The sequence below is a fragment of the Hypanus sabinus genome, chromosome 7, assembly GCF_030144855.1.
Source record: "Hypanus sabinus isolate sHypSab1 chromosome 7, sHypSab1.hap1, whole genome shotgun sequence".
In the NCBI taxonomy this organism is placed as follows: domain Eukaryota; kingdom Metazoa; phylum Chordata; class Chondrichthyes; order Myliobatiformes; family Dasyatidae; genus Hypanus; species Hypanus sabinus.
The window spans coordinates 128,316,512-128,333,016 of record NC_082712.1 but is presented as its reverse complement, the minus strand read 5'-3'; the positions used below and the strand labels follow the sequence as shown (position 1 = coordinate 128,333,016).

At 42.4% G+C, this 16,505-nt stretch overlaps 1 protein-coding gene and 1 long non-coding RNA gene across 4 annotated transcripts in view; one reads left to right on the top strand and one right to left on the bottom strand.

The window, feature by feature from the left end:
- Positions 1–16,505, top strand: part of slc22a18 (solute carrier family 22 member 18) — a 134,042-nt gene that overhangs the window by 1,273 nt on the left and 116,264 nt on the right. The gene's annotated exons all lie outside the window — the stretch shown is intronic.
- LOC132396399 (uncharacterized) lies at positions 7,371–16,193 on the bottom strand. Its single transcript, XR_009512972.1, has 3 exons — positions 16,093–16,193; positions 14,574–14,799; positions 7,371–8,373 (listed from the first exon to the last, which is right to left on the bottom strand). It is a non-coding gene; the product is annotated as an uncharacterized LOC132396399 (long non-coding RNA).

Below are 16,505 nucleotides of genomic sequence, written 5' to 3'. Positions count from 1 at the left end.
TGGAGTCTACCCAGACAGAATATAAGGTTTTGCTCCTCTAACCCAAGTGCAGCCTCATCGCGATAGTAGAGGAGGCCGTGGACTGACATGTCGGAATGGGAAGTAGAATTGCTGGTTGACCACCAGGGGCAGATGGAGGATAGGTGCTCGGTGAAGTAGTCTCCCAATCTATATTGGGCCTTACTGTAGATTACCCCAACAGAATCACGTGAAGTATTGCTTCGTCTGGAAGGACTGTGTGGGGCCCTGAATAGTAGTGAGGGAGGAGGTGTAGGGGCATCTGTAACACAAGTTCTGCTTGCAAGGATAAGTGCCAGAAGGGGGATGGGTGCACAAGGGAATCTTGTAGGCAGTGATCCCAGTGGAATGTGGAGGGAGGAAAAGATGTACTTGCTGGTGGGATCCCATTGGAGATGGTGGAAGTTATGGAGAGTTATGTGCTGGATGCAGAGTGGTGTGGTGGTGGGAGGATGCAGTGAGGGCAGACGTGTGAAATGCAAAAGATGTGGGTGAGGGCAGCATTGATTGTGGAGGAAAGAAACCCCATTTCTTTGAAGAAGGAGAACATCTTATTAGTTCTGGAAAGAAAAGTCTCATCCTGAGAGCAGACGTGTTGAAGACAGAGGAACTGAGAGGAGGGGGTGGCATTTTTTTTTACGTGACAGGGTGAAAAGAGGTATAGTCCAGAAAGCTATGAGAGTCAGTAGGTTTGTAAAAGATATTAGGAGATAAACTGTCTCCAGAGATGGAGGCAAAGAGATCAAAAAGGAGGAGGGGGCTGTCAGAAATGGACTAGGTAAATTTGAGGGCAGGGTGGAAGTTGGAGGAAAAGTGGATGAAGTTGACTAACTCCACATGGGTGCAGGAAGCAGCACCAATTCAGTCATTGATGTAGCATAGAAAAAGTTGAGAAGCAATGCCGGTATAGGCTTGGAACATAGATTATTCCACATAACCAACAAAAAGGCAGGCATAGCTGGGATCAATGCAAGTGCTCATGGCTACACCTTTGGTTTGAAGGAAGTGGGAGGAGACAAAGGAGAAATTATTGAGAGGGAGGACCAGTTCCACCAGACAGAAGAGAGTGGTGGTGGATGGGAACAGACTGTGTCTGTTGTCCAGAAAAAAGCAGAGACCTTTAAAGCCCTCATATAGGGAATGGATATCCATGGTGAAAATGAACCAATTGAGGCCAGAGATCTTGAAGTCAATGAAAAGATCTAAAGCGTGTGATGTGTCATGAATTTAGGTAGGAAGGGACTGAACCAGGGAGATAATAGGAGTTGAGGTATGCAGATGCAAGTTTGGAGGGGCAGAAAATGTGGACAGATTCCAGCATTGTCAGTTGAAATTATTTTACAAATACACAAAAAGCAACAAGGCAAAGCGCAGATAGATTTACAAATGCCCTCAGAAATGTTATTGAAATTCTGAGACTGATGGATTGGACCGCAGTTCAATCTAACTGTAGTCCATATTGGCCTCTTTCAATTCTATGTTTTTTTTCTCCATGTTTTCACCCATTCTTCCTTCCTGGACAGGTAGGTTTATGGATCTTGAACCACAGAAGTAGTTGAAAGACATCAGTTTCTCTTCCCCCCCCCCCCTCCCGAATGAAAAGAAACAAAATCAAGCAAACCCCAGCCCTTTCCTCTTACAAAAAACAACAGATCACCCACATGGAGAAACAATAACAAGAACATCAAGCCCCAAACCCTTAGCCTACCAACTGGCAACAAGGAAGAATGGGTGACAACATGGGAAAAAACATAGAATTGAAAGAGACCAATATGGACTACAGTTGGATTGAACTGCAGTCCAATCCATCAGTCTCAGAATTTCGATAACAATTCTGAGGGCATTTGTAAATCCATCTGCGTTTTGCCATGTTGCTGTTTGCATATTTGTAAAATAATTTCAATTGACAATGCTGGAATCTGAAACAAAAATAGAAATGCTGGAAATATTTGTCTAGCAGCATATGTGGAAATAGAAAATGGTTAATGTTTCAGGTCAATCTCCTCAGAACTGGGAAGAATGGGAGGGGTCAGTTTTCACAACATAAAGAATTACAAAAGACTATATGGAGATAGGAATTAGTTTATTATTCTCACACGTACCAAGATAGTAAAAAGATTTCTTGCACAGTAATCAAATCATTAAACAGTGCATTGAGGAAGAACAAGTTAAAACAATAATAGAATGCAGAATAAAGTGCATTGTAGGTAAACAAAGTGGTGCAATATCAGAGTGGTGGATTGTGAGGTCAAGAGTCCATCTCCTCGTACTAGGGTCTTAAACAGTGGGATAGAAGCTGTCTTTGAGCCCAATGATAAATGCTTTTAGGCTTCTGTATCATCTGCTTAACAGATTAGGTGAGTGCTAACCTTTAGTGAAGCATTTTAAAGAAAGAGGTTGAGAAAGAGACTTCAGCATCATTGTGGAAAGCATTGAGAGAGAAGTTTACCTGAAATTAAATTCAATGCCCATTCCAGAAGGTTTTATTCAATGCCCAATCCAGTTGGATAGTACGGTATTGTTTTTCTAATGATACTGGGCCTCACTATGGCAGTGAAGGAGGCGCACCATGGACTGTTTGGAATGTGTATGTGATTGAAAGTTGAATTGGAAAAAGGAAGCTCTGGATCATCCCTGTAGACTGAACACAGGTGTCTGAAAGTGATCACCTAATCTTTTTTTTGGTCTGTGCAACATAAGGGAGCCCACATTGTGAAAAATTAATGCAGTGGACTAGGTTGCAAGAAAGTTGGTGTTTCATCTGAAATATTTGTTTGGATCTTTCCCAATACCTTTGTCACTAACATGTTTGTTGCAATGATGAGTCATTCAGCTCTGGTACATCTGCAATGTCAAGATGTAAGAGATTGCAGATACTAGAATCTGGAGCAACAAGCACTCTGCAAAAAGAACTCACCAGTTCGAGCAGCATCTGTGGAGGAAGGGAATTATGTCCATCATTGAACCCTGATGAAGGATTTTGACCCAAAACTTCATAAATTCCTTTCCTTAATCTGCTCGATATGTTTAGTTCTTCCAGCAGATTGTTTGTTGGATCTCATGTCCTCCTCCTCCTCCTCCTTCTCTGCTATAGTAGATAAAGCTTTTATTTCCTCTATTTTCCACAAGTGCTCGTTGCTTCTCCCTGGGACAGAACAATGATAACATTCCCTGCTACTCTGACAACTCTGAACTGATCGCACCAGAAATCACATGTTTTCCCAAATTCTCCACCATCCCCTCCATCCTTTTGCATTTTTCAAGGATTGCTCATTTCATGATTCCCTGGTCCACTCTACCATCCCTACCCACCATTCCCCAACCTGCAGCGTATTCCCATGTCACTGGAGGAAATGCAACTGCTTTTTTTTTGGCCACTATCCAGGCACCTAAAGAAACATTCCAGGTGAAACAGCAATTCATTTGCACTTCTTCCAAACTAGTCTACTGTATTTGGTATTTAGAATGTGGTCTCCTCTGCAATGCTGAAAACAAAAGCTGATTGGTTGACTGCTTTGCCAAGTTCCTGTGCTCAATCCACAGGACTAACTGTCCACTTCCTGCTGAATTGCCATGGGTACTTTACTAGGCAACATTGTTTTGAGATGTTTACAAAATCTTTAATACTCAAGATCGACGGATCCTGAAATGCAGACTCTGATTGTGTGTGCAGTTTCCCTTTAAGAATAAGGTAGGGAGGAAAGGATGCTGGGCTGTAGGTAAAATTGAACCAGAGAGGTTTTAGACCCCTCCACCTTCCCCCCACCCCCCACCCCACTCCTGATTATCATTCAGCTGAGCGTACAATCTCTGGAAGATAAAGCTGAAGGCCTCAAAGCAAAATTGCTGCAACAGAGGGACATCGGGGACTTCTGTGTACTCTGCATCATGAAAACTTTGCTACCTTCTACCATTTTTGGATGCAGCACTGCAGCTCGATGGTTTCGACAATCACCATAAAGACAGGGTAGCTCAGTCTTTTAAGGGCAGAGGAGATGGAGTATGCTTTATAATTAACTCATCGTTGTTCGCATACGTGGTGGTTCTGTCTTAATCCAGTTCACTTGACCTGGAACACCTAGTGGTCAAATATCATCTATTTATCTGCCAAAGGAGTTTTCCACCATCATCCTTGTAGTGGTGTATATTCCACTTCAGCCCAATGCCTAGCGGGCAATAGGAAAGCTAAACTCCATAATCTGCAGGCACAAAACTATGCACCCTGATTCCTTCCCTATAATTGTGGGGGATTTCAGTGGTGGCAGCCTGAAGTCTCTAAACAACTACTACCAGCACATCACCTGTGGAACCAGAGGAGCTACCACTTTTGAACACTGTTTTACCATCACCAAGAATGCTTACTTTGCCATCCTTCGCCCAGACTTTGCGAAGTCTGATCACCTGGCTGTACTTGTACTCCTAGCATATAGAGAGAGGAAAGACTGAAGCACCAGAGGTGAGGACCAAGGAGGTATGATCAGGAGAGGTGGAAGAGTGAATACAGGACTGGAGAATATTCAGGAATTCATCTTTGAGTCTGAGTGAATACACCACAGTTGTCACTGACTTCATCAACCGCTGTGTGGATGAGTGTGAGGTTTCAAGAACACATTGGACATAGTCAAATCAAAAGTCGTAGATGAACCATGAGATTTGTACTTTGCTGAGGGTTAGCTCTGTGGCTTTCAAGACTGGTGATCCAGAACTATACAAGAAGTCCAGATACAACCTACAGAAGGCTACTTGAATGAAAAAGCAATTCTGATTGAGACTAGATGAAATCAGATGCAGGACAGCTCTGGCAAGCCATTTCCTATAAAGTGAAACCAAACATCATAAATGGTGATGCTTTACTCATTGATGAGCTCAACACTTTTTATGCTCACTTTGAAAGGAAGAATAAAACCATTTATGCAAATCCCTACAGCATCTAATGACCCTGTGATCTCTGTCTCAGAGGCCAATGTCAGAGCATCTTTCAAGCAGGTGAACGCTCACAAAGCACCAGGCCCTGGTGATGCATCTGGTATGAGAACTGAGAACATCTTCAATCCCTTATGCTGCAGTCTGAGGTTCCCACCAGCTTCAAAAGGGTGACAATTGTACCAGTGCCCAAGAAGAGCAAGGTGAGCTGCCTCAACAACGGTCACAGAGTGGCACTTCAGTCTGCTATGATGAAGTGCTTTGAGAGATTGGTCATGGTTAGTATCAGCTCCTGCCTAAGCAGGGACCTGGACCTATTGCAATTTGTGCAATTTGCCTATCACCACAATAGGTCTACAGCGAATACAGTCTCACTGGCTCTCCACTTGGCGTTGGATCACCTGCACAATAATAATACTTACATTAGCCTGCTGTTTATTGAATGCAGCTGAGTGTTCAACACCATGATACATAGAACGTAGAAAACCTACAGCTCATAATGCTATGCCAAAGATGTACTCACTTTAGAAATCTAAAAAGAAGGAATAAGATATACTTACACATTTATATATTGGAGTTACTAGGTTGAATAATCCCAAAGGATTCTGTAGATGCTGGAAATCCAGAGCAACTCGCATACAAAATGCTGGAGGAACACAGCAGTTCTGACAGCATCTATGGAAATGATTAAACAGTCGACATTTCAGGCTGAAACCCTTTATTAGGACTGGAAAGGAAAAGGACAGATGCCAGAGGAGCAGGTAGAGGGAGAGAAAGAAGGACTAGCAAGAAGGTGATAGGTAAATCTAGGTGGGTAGGAAAGGTAAAGGGCTGGTGAAGGAGTCTGAGAAGAGAAAGGAAAGGAGGAGGGGGAATAGGGGGAGATGATAGGCAGTTGAGAAGTGGTAAGGGGCCAGACTGGTGAATAGAAGGAGAAGGAAGAAGGAGGGGAAGAGAAAATTACAGGAAGGAGAAATCAATGTTAATGCCATCAATTTGAAGGCTACGCAGAATATATATATTTTGCTACTTCACCCTGAGAGTGGCCTCATCATGGTAAAAGTGGAGGCCATAGATTGGTATGTTGGAATGGGAATGTGGTTAGGAATTAAAACGGTCTCTGGGAGGTCCCACTTCTGGCAGATGGAGCAGAGGTATTTGACAGAGCACTCTCCCAGTTGATATTGGGTCTCACCAATGTAGAACGTTGAATACTTGCTTGTTCAGAATTAATACACATAATATAGACATTTATAGGGAGTGCACTTGTCAAGAAACAATGCAACATATATTGTTTGAATGTATGGTAACCTCAGTTTTAATCAAAAAGCTCCAAACCCTGGCCCTCTATACCCCTCCCCTCTGCAACTGGTTCCATGACTTCTTCACCAGAAGACCACAGTCAGTGTGCATCGGAAATAGCATCCACTTCGCTGGCAATCAACGCTGACACACTTCAAGGATGCGTGCTGCTTTACTTTCCCTACACACACAATTGTTGGCTAGGCACAGATCAAACACTATCTATAAATTTGCTGATGACAACTGTTGTTAGCTGATTTTCAGAAAGTGATGAGATGTACAGGAGCGAGATAGATCAGCTGTTTCAGTGGTGTCGTATCAACAACTTTGCACAGTATGACCAAGGAATTGATTGTGGACTTTGAGGAAGGGCAAGTCAAGGTAATACACACCAGTACTGATAGAGGAATCAGAAGTGGAAAGGGTGAACAGTTTCAAGTTCTGGGTCAACATCTCTACAACACTTTGATGCAATTACAAAGAAGGCAGACAACAACTAGATTCCATTGGGAGTTTCAGGAGAATTGGTATTTTGCCAAACACACTTGAAAATTTCTACAGATGTTCTATGGAGAACATTCTAGCTGGTTTCTTCACCATCTGGTATGGAGGGAGCTACTACTCAGGAACAGAAAAGGCTGTAGAAAGTTGTAGAAAGAGTTCATCCAGCTTGTTTGTACGTCAACAAATTTCATAATGTGCCAGTGACATTAAACCTGATTCTGGTTCTGGTCATTCTGAATGCCACGCACATTCTGATCTATCTGCTTGCAGCCTCCTTCACTGCCATAATGAAGCCCACCATAAATTAGAAGAACAGCATCTCATTAACTGTCCAGGCACTTTGCAACCTTAGGAATGCAAATTGACTTTTTAATCTTGAGGTAAACAGTTTTCCCATTAATATGTTTAAATCCCTTTCTCTTTAAAATGTCTTACTAACAGTCAGTACTCATGCACTTTATCATCTGGTCTGTCTTAGCCTATCTCCATATAAACTTTTGTCTTGCACCTCACTCCTTTCCACCAGATCTACTTTGTAAACTGTAAATCGTCCACTGTCTTCTCAATTCTGAGCAAGGGCCTCTGGAACAAAATGTCCCTGGTGTTCCTTTCCTCAGATGCTGCTTGTTTGACTACTTCATTCCACCATTTCGATTTTTGCCACAAGTTTTCCCCAGGGTACTAGGTTGAGGCAAGTTCTAAGGCTATATCCACACTACGTGGGATAAATCCATAACCGAAGCTTTTTCTCTTCGTTTTTACCCTCCGTCCACACTAAAACGGCGTTTTCGTCCCCCAAAACTGGAGTTTTTCAGAAACACTTTCCAAGGTGGATATTTTTGAAAACGCTGCTCGGGCAGATCAGTGTGGACGGAGTAACCGGAGACTTTTGAAAACACTGTCAGACAGCTGCGCGCTATTTCATTGTTTTCTTGAACGCAACCTAACAATTTCAGAACAGATGGCAACGAGACTGAAGCCAGAAGAGTTAAAAATGTACTCACCAAATACTTTGACCCATAACTTACTGAATAAATAAGTATACTATACTCACTTTGCCGTTTTCTGTCCTTGCTCGTATGAAGGTGGTTTACCTATTTATGCAAGTACTTCTCTGACAATAGATGTGTAACAGCCTAATGTAACATTGTATGGAAATACAAGATAACACTGATGCAGACATGTTTTATACATTTAACAAGGTGCTTTATTAATGCAACAGTTAGTCAGTTTTTCAATGTTCGTCATCAGCCGGATCATACAGTGAATTCCCTGTTGGTTGCCTCCGTACGCTCCAGTATTTGTTTTTTTTTAGTTTGAAGTTCTCCCGCATGAGAGCCAACAGTTGTCTGTCGTTTTAAGTTTTTTCTGGACTGTAACGACACAAACGTGCACTTTTACGGCGAGATTCAACACCAAACATGTCGTTTGTTTTTGGTAGATGTGTCTTGTGCATGCACAGCAGGAGGAGATTCGCCGAAATCTCCGTTTCAGTGTGGATAGAGATATTTTTTTAAACGCATAGTGTGGACGCCTATCGTTTTTATGCGAAACCAGTGTTTTCAAAATTATCCGGTCCAGTGTGGATGTAGCCTAAGTCTTCTGTGCATCAAGTGTGGAGTAATTCTAAGTGAGAACAAAAGGTTTGTTAATCAGAAATTCAACATGTAGATCATTGATGTCTATATAGTAACAATTGTACTGTTTTAAATACTTATGTACTCTTACTACTTTTTCAGCTGCTCCATTTGACACTGGGTGATGTGGTAGGGTGAGAATACGCTAACCATATTCGTTATGCTATAAGTGTTCGAACTTGTGTTGACAGACTCTGGTCCACTATTGGATTTCAAGTATTTTGCTATGCCGTGGATGGTGAATACAAGTCAGGAGTAATCGATAACTGAGTCATAGCACAGCTGCCAACCTGTTTGATTTACAACTGTTTGGAATGGAAGACTTACAAAACATTTTTTTGGGGGAAAGAAATCCCTTTTTGATGGTAATCTCTTTGGAAAGTTTTGGCTGGTCATTTTCAGGATTGGATCAATGTTGACCCTAATGTAGATGCATACTGCTGATGAACTGTTGTCTGTTATAAAATTTTCTAAGCTGCTGTCTAGGTAAGACCAGCACACAGTTCCTTAAACATTTATGACTCTAGAATAAGGGTTATCCATATTTTTTTGTTTCATAACAATGGCGATAATGACTGGATAGTGCCAGATCAAACACCATTGAACCACTGAAAGGTGAACTTGCGTCTGACAAAGTGTTGTAATTCTGGATGATAGTGATAATTTTCCATTGGTCATTTACATAAAGTGTATTCATACACTTGCTTAGGTATGGCGTCTTTCTGTACAGACAACATCTGTTTCTGTAACTGCAAAATTGCATCCTTGATTTGAACATTGAATTATATGCAGTTCATGCCTGATTCCTCGTATATTAAGCATGGTAAATGCATCACTCATTTGTGAACAAGTTTCTTCAATATTGCTATTTTATTATAACAATAAAATTGCCCTACACTGCATTTTGGAAAAGGTGAATGGTTAGGGTTAGTGAGTTTTTGATTGACCTTATCTCAAATAATAACGAGGCAGCCTACCGAGAAGAAGACATCATCCTAACACAGTGATGTCGAGAAAGCAACCTCTTCCTCAATGTTAGAAAATCAAAGGAGCTGGTTGTGGACCACAGGAGTAATGGAGATGGGCTAACCCATATTGGCATCAGTGTATCTAGGGTTGAGAGGGTGAACAGCTTTAAATTCCTTGGTATACACGTCACCGAGGACGTCACTTAGTCTGTACATACTGCCTGTGTGGTGAAAAAAGCACAACAGTGCCTCTTTCACCTCAGATGTTTGAAGAAGTTCAGCATGAGTCCCCAAATCCTAAGGATTTTCTACAGGGGCAGAATTGAGAGCATCCTGACTGGCTGCATCACTGCCTGGTATGGGAACAATACTTCCCTCAACCGCAGGACTCTGCAGAGAGTGCATCTGTGGCTGTGAACTTCCCACTATTTAGGACAGCTCTGGGCATCTTTTTTCTCTAACAATCAAATCGGCTCCCCTCAAATGATTGATGTGTCATCTCCAGATGACATAATCTCCACTATGTAGGAAAGGGGTCTAGTTCTGTCCTTAGTCTTTACTAATTCTGTAAATACTGAGGCAAAAAAAAATTAATTTAAGATCTCACCCAACTGTTTTGGTTCCACATGTGGAATACCATTATGATCTTCCAGAGGACCAATTCGTCCCTTGCAATCCTTTGCTCCTAACATATCTGTAGAATCCCTTGGGATTCTCCTTCACCTTATCTGCTAATGCAACCTCATGTCTTCATTTAGCCCTCCTGATTTCTTTAAGTGTTCTCTTGCACTTCTTGTACTCCATAAGCACCACATTTGTTCCTAACCACCTTTATCTGCTATGCACCTCCGTTTTTTTTCCCTTAACCAAAGCCTCAATATCACATGAAAACCAAGCTTTCCTAAACCGGTTATCTTTACTTTTTACAAACAAGAGAAAATCTGCAGATACTGGAAACCCCCAACCATACGCACCAAATGCTTGAGGAACTCAGCAGGTCAGGCAGCATCTATGGAAAAGAGGATAGTCAACTTTTCGGGCCGAGACCCTTCATTATGACTGGAGTCAGAGTTAGAGAGTGGAGGAGGGGAGGAAGAAACACAAGGTGATAGGAGAAACTTAGGGGAGGGAAAGGGTGAAGTAGATTGCTCAGAAGTTGCTTAGTGAAAGAGATACAGGGTTGGACAATAGGGAATATGATAAGGGAGGACAGAAGACCATGGAAGAAAGAAAAAGGAGGAGGAGGAGCACCAGGCAGAGGTAATGGTCAGGTACGGAGATAAGGTGAGAGTGGGAAAAGAGAAGGGGGAGCATTAGCAGAAGTTTGCAAAATTGATGTTCATGCCATCAGGTTGGAGCTACCCAGACAGAATGTAAGGTGTTGCTCCTCCAATCTGAGTGTGGCCTCTTCGCGTCAGTAGAGACTGACACGTCAGAATGGGAATAGAAAGTGGAATTAAAATGGGTGGCTGCTAGGAGGTCCTCTTTTTTCTGGCAGACAGAGTGTAGGTGCTCGGTGAAGCGGTCTCCCAATCTATGTCCGGTCTCACCAGTTATACAGGAGGCCACACCGGGAGCACCGGATACCCTAACAGACTTATGGATGAAGTGTTTCCTCACCTAGAAGAACTGTTGGGGGCCCTGAATGGTAGTGGGGGAGGAGGTGTAGGGGTAGGGGGTAGGTGTAGCACTTATTTTGCTTGCAAGGATAAGGTCCAGAAGGGAGATCAGTAAGAGGGATGAATGGACAAGGGAGTTGTGTAAGGAGTGATTGCTTTAGAAGGCAGAAAGTGGTGAGGAGGGAAAGATGTGCTTGGTGGTGGGATCCCGTTGGAGAGAACGGAAGTTATGGAGAATTATATGCTAGACACAGAGGCTGGTGAAATGGCAGGTGAGGACAAGAGAAACCCTATCCATGGTGCAGTAGCAGGAGGATGGGGTGAGGGCAGATGTGCATGAAATGGAAGCGATGCGGTTGAGGGCAGCATTGATGGTGGAGGAATGGAAGTTCCTTTCTTTGAAGAAGGAGGACATCTCCTTTGTTCTCAAATGAAAAGCCTCATCCTGAGGGTAGATGCAGTGGAGATGGAGGAATTGAGAGAAAGGGATGGTATTTTTTGCAAGTGACAGGGTGGGAAGAGATATAGTCCAGGTAGCTGTGAGAGTTCGTGGGTTTATAATAGACAATCGGTAGATAATCAGAAATAGAGAGACTAAGAAAGGGGAGGGAGGTGTCAGAAATGGACCAGGTAAATTTGAGGGTAAGATGTAAGTTGGGAGATGTAAGTTTGAAAAAATTGATGAAGTCGACAAGCTCCGCATGGGTGCAAGAAACAGCACCAATGCAGTTGTCAATGTAGCGTAGGAAAAGTTGGGGAGTGATAGTAGTGTAGTCTTGAAATATAGTGTTCCACATAGCTGACAAAAAGGTGGACGTGGCTGCACCTTTTGTTTGAAGGAAGTGGGAGCAGCCAAAGGAAAAGTTTTTGAGAGGGAGGACACTCTCTTGATGCACACATCTGCTTGGAGGGGAATGCTAGTGGAGGGGAACTGGTGTCCAGAAAGAGATGGAGAGCTTTGAGGCCTTCCTGGTGGGGGATGGAGGTGTAAAGGGACTAGACATCCATAGTGGAAATAAGATACTCGGGGCGAAGGAACTTGAAATCCTTGAAGATCGTGTGAAGTATCACAGATGTAGATAAGAAGGGACTGAACCGGGGGATAAGCTGAGTCGAGGTATGTGGATAAGGTTTTTACTTTTGATTCTGACAGGCACATACAAGCTTTGTACTCTCAAAATGTCACTTTTGAAGGCCTCCCACTTACCAAGTACACCTTTGCCAGAAAACAGCCTGGCCCAGTCCCCTTGCCAGATCCTTTCCAATGCCATAAAATTTTCCTTTCTCCAATTTAGAATTTCAACCCATAGACCAGACCTATCTTTTTGCAAACTTATTTTGAAACTAGGTGCAAATTGTTCTCTTACACAAATATGTGGTCTATTTTTGCCTTCTGACAGCTGGGATTATTTTGGGTAATCAAGAAATAGCTGAGGACACTGGATTTGGCAAAACCAGCGATATCATGGTTGTGTTAATGGGCTGTACTACAACTTTATCCCCGTCCTTGGCAAGCAAGTTTCGGTATAACTAACTCTAGTAGAAAGGAGAATTACCAAGGTGTCTCTTGTGTATATAAAGCAGGACAAATCCAATTCTGCCTTTTACTGTGTTTCACCAACAAAAGGATAGAACATATCATCATCATCATCATGCAGCAATGACTTGCCAATAAGTTTCTTTCTGGTATTTTGTTTGAGATTTACCAAGTCACTTGCCTGTAGTTCTCATGTCCTGCAATCTTGATCAACTATAACCATCTTTTGAGTTATGTACGACTTAATGATGTAAACTGTTCTTCTAGGTGACCAGTTTTCCCTCGAATATCTATTGCCTTTAATTTACTAGGGATCTTTCCTCCGTATCATCAAGGGCTGCCATGATGTCAAGAGCAGCTATTAATTCAAATGAGTTTAGTTCATTTGCCCACAGTTTTACACAATTCAAGTTTTGATTCTCATCTATTGAGTTATGTATGCATGATATTTGTGCTGCTTAAAGTACTAAAGGGATATTTAAATTCATAGTGAGATATAATGGAATATGTAATGAATACTGAGGGAATTCCAGGTTTATTTTTCTCTAACATAGATACTGGCATTTAATGGCCAGTTTGCTTTCCCTTCTCACTGATGAAACATGTCATTAGGAAATTGAAATAGTTTTAGCATGTTCTGATGAGTTGAATGAAATGTTGTCCAATAATGTCAAAAGATAATTTGCAGTGGAATTCAATAGAGTGATTATGCAGAAGTGTTTTGCTTCATGTTCATGTTGATAGTGTTAGTGATAATCTTTTGCTGCCTGGGAGCATTTGCAAGAGATTATCTTTTTTGGATACTTTTTGGTTAGGTTGCCCTAGGTAGTAGATTGATCCCAGTACATCACAAGTGAAGCCCTCCCAATTGTTGAGCACATCAACATGAAACACTGTCATAGGAAAGCGGCATCCCTACCACCAGGTCCTGTTCTTTTCTTACTGCTGCCATCTATTAGAAGGTACAAGAGCCTGGGGACTTGCAGCACCGGGTTCAAGAACAGTTACTACCCTTAGCCATCAGGCCCTTGAATAAAAGGGGATAACTACACTCACTTGCCCCATCATTGAAATGTTCCTACTCCAGTTATCTCCCCTTAAGGGCTCTTTATCTCATTATCTGAAATTCTCATTATTTATTGCTATTTATTTATATATGCAAGTGCACAGTTTGTCTTCTGCACTCTGGTTGATCTTTCAGTTGATCCTTAAAATTTTAATAATTTTTGGTGGTATTGTTCCAGAGCTTTCAGATGCCTACTCCATGTGGTCCATTATTCAGCTCCATATTCTAATGTAGGAAGGACAACTGCTCTACAGACAAGTTTGAGGTGCATCAGCATTGATTGTCAGCGAGGAGAAGGGGAAATGAAGGATTAAGTTGCAGCTCACCCTGCTGTTCTGGGGCACTGGTATGATTGTCATCTTTTTGAAGTAGGTGGTAACTTCTGACTGCAGCAGTCAGAGATTGAAGATGTCCCTGAACACTTGCCAATGGGTTGGCACAGGTTTCGGTGCCCTACCAGGTACACCATTGGGGCCTGACATCTTGCAAGAGTTTATCCTCTTGAAATATGTTCTGACAACGGCCTCTGAGACAGAGATCACAGGTCAACAGATGCAGCAGGATTCGCACAGGTGTAAATTTATTCTTGCTTTTAAAGTGTACATAAAAGGTATTGAGCTAATCTGGAAGTGAAGCATCGCAGCCATTCGTGAATTTAGGTTTCGCCTTGAATGGAAATAATGGCCTGCAAACCTTGCCAGAGCTGACATACCTCCTATTCCATCTATAGCCTCAATTGGAATTGTTTTTTGCTCATAAAATAGTCTGCCATAGGTCATAGGTCATACTTGCATAGTTCTGGATCACAAGTCTTGAATGACACTGATTTAGCCCTCAGCAAACTACAAATCTCCTGGTTCATCCATGAATTTTGGTTTGGTTTTGTCTGGTATGCTTTCGAAGGCACACACATTCATCCACACAGATGTTGATTAAGTCGGTGACAACAGTGACATTATCATTTAAATTCGAAGATCAATCCCCGAATATTGATCATACCTTAACCATACCTGGTCCTCACTTCTCGTGCTGTGGTCCTCAGACTTTGCCTGTGTGCCAGAAGTAGAATAGCCATGTGATTGGACTTGCCAAATTGCAGGCTTGGGATGCATGGTAAATGTTCTAGATGGTGGTGTAATAGTGGTAAGGTGTGTTTGCTCCTCTGGTTCCATATGGGATATGTTGATAGTTGGTAGTTTCTTCAAGCTTGCTTGGTTGAAATCCCCTGCAATGATCAGGAAGGCATCAGGGTGTGCTTTATCATGACTGTTGATAATTGCTCAGCTCCTCTAGTGTCTGCCAGACGTTGGCCAGGAGTGTAGTGTACACTGCTGCCAGGATGATGGTGGTAAACTCCCTCAACAGATAAAATGGAGGACACTTAACAGTGAGATGTTCCAGGTCAGGTGTAGTTTCAAATGGCTGCAAAATGTATGTCATACTGAAACTACTTCCCCTTCTGTGTCCCATTGGATACATATTAGGTTTAGGAATTTAAGAGGCAAGGCAGAGCAGATTTGTGGGGTTGATATTTAATAAGATCACAGCTGATCTGATTGTAACCACAACAGTGCATTCCAAACATTACAGAAGCATACCTTCTGATCATTGCATTCCATTCCCTTTGCAATAAGCAAAATTTTGTTAGCTTACCTAATTACTTGCAGTACCTGTAAATCATGTACTGGGGGGAGGAGACTCAATTCTACAGTCTCTCCCCATTTTGACAATCACTCATTTTTCCACATTATACTTCAATTGACAGATCTTTGCCCATGCAATTTACTTCCTCATCCTTTCTGTAGCCTTCTTGCATCTTCACAACTTAATTTCCTATTTATCTTTGTGTCATCTGCAATCTTAGCAGTCATGCCATAAGATACAAGAGAATTAGGCCACTTGGCTCATTGAGTCTGCTCCGCAACTAATAAGGTTCTGAATTGTGAAGGTGTCCGCTCTCCCACAATTATAATGGTACAACTGCTGCCCCAGAAAAGCATAGGACATGGACTTTCTTACCAACCACTTATTACACTAACAGTAGCAGTGTTCTGTCAGTATACAATAGGTTTCAATAAGTACATTTAATATCCAAGAAGTGTATATAATATACATTCTGAAATTCTTTTTCTTCACAAACATCCATGAAAACAGATTGTCCCAAAGAATGAATGACAGTTAAACATCAGAACCCCCCTCCACACACACACACACACACACACACACACACACACACACACACACACACACACACACACACACACACACACACACACACCCACACCAGCAAGCCAACAGCCCCCCTCCATCCCTTCCCCACTAGCATAAAAGCATCGGTGCCCTCCATTGAGCACTCAAGAGTGCAACAAAGCATCAATAAAAACACAGACTTGCAGTACCCCAAAGACTACTCATTCACCCAGTAATTCGACATACCACAGGCTCTCTCTCACCCTAATAAGGGAAAAAGAGGTGTCCCTGTTTCACGGCGAGAGGGGAGACATAACAAACAACTCACTGATTTATAATGTTAGAAGTTTGTTGTGTTACTTTTTCCAAGCTCTGCCCCAGAAAGGCTCAGGTCTGTGGACACACAGCTCACGGCTGCTCCGATGTTCCATATTCTCCCGCGACACCATAGTCGGGAGCACTGGCCTTGAATCAGCCCATCTCCAGAGACACGGAAACCTGGCATCCTGAAGATGCACTAGTATTCCAGGCCACATCCTTGGAATATCAAAAAGTGGCCAGTCATGAGGCCCTGAGAGCAGGTCCCATTCCCGCAAAGGACCCAAGCCAGAATGTAACTGCAGGTCAGAGACTTCAAAAGAACCTTGAAAAGGGAAAAAATAAAGAGATATCAAAGATAGAAATAGAGCTGTTTCCAAAGATGCAAGCAAAGGCTTTTCTGTTTAGTGCCATCATCTCTTC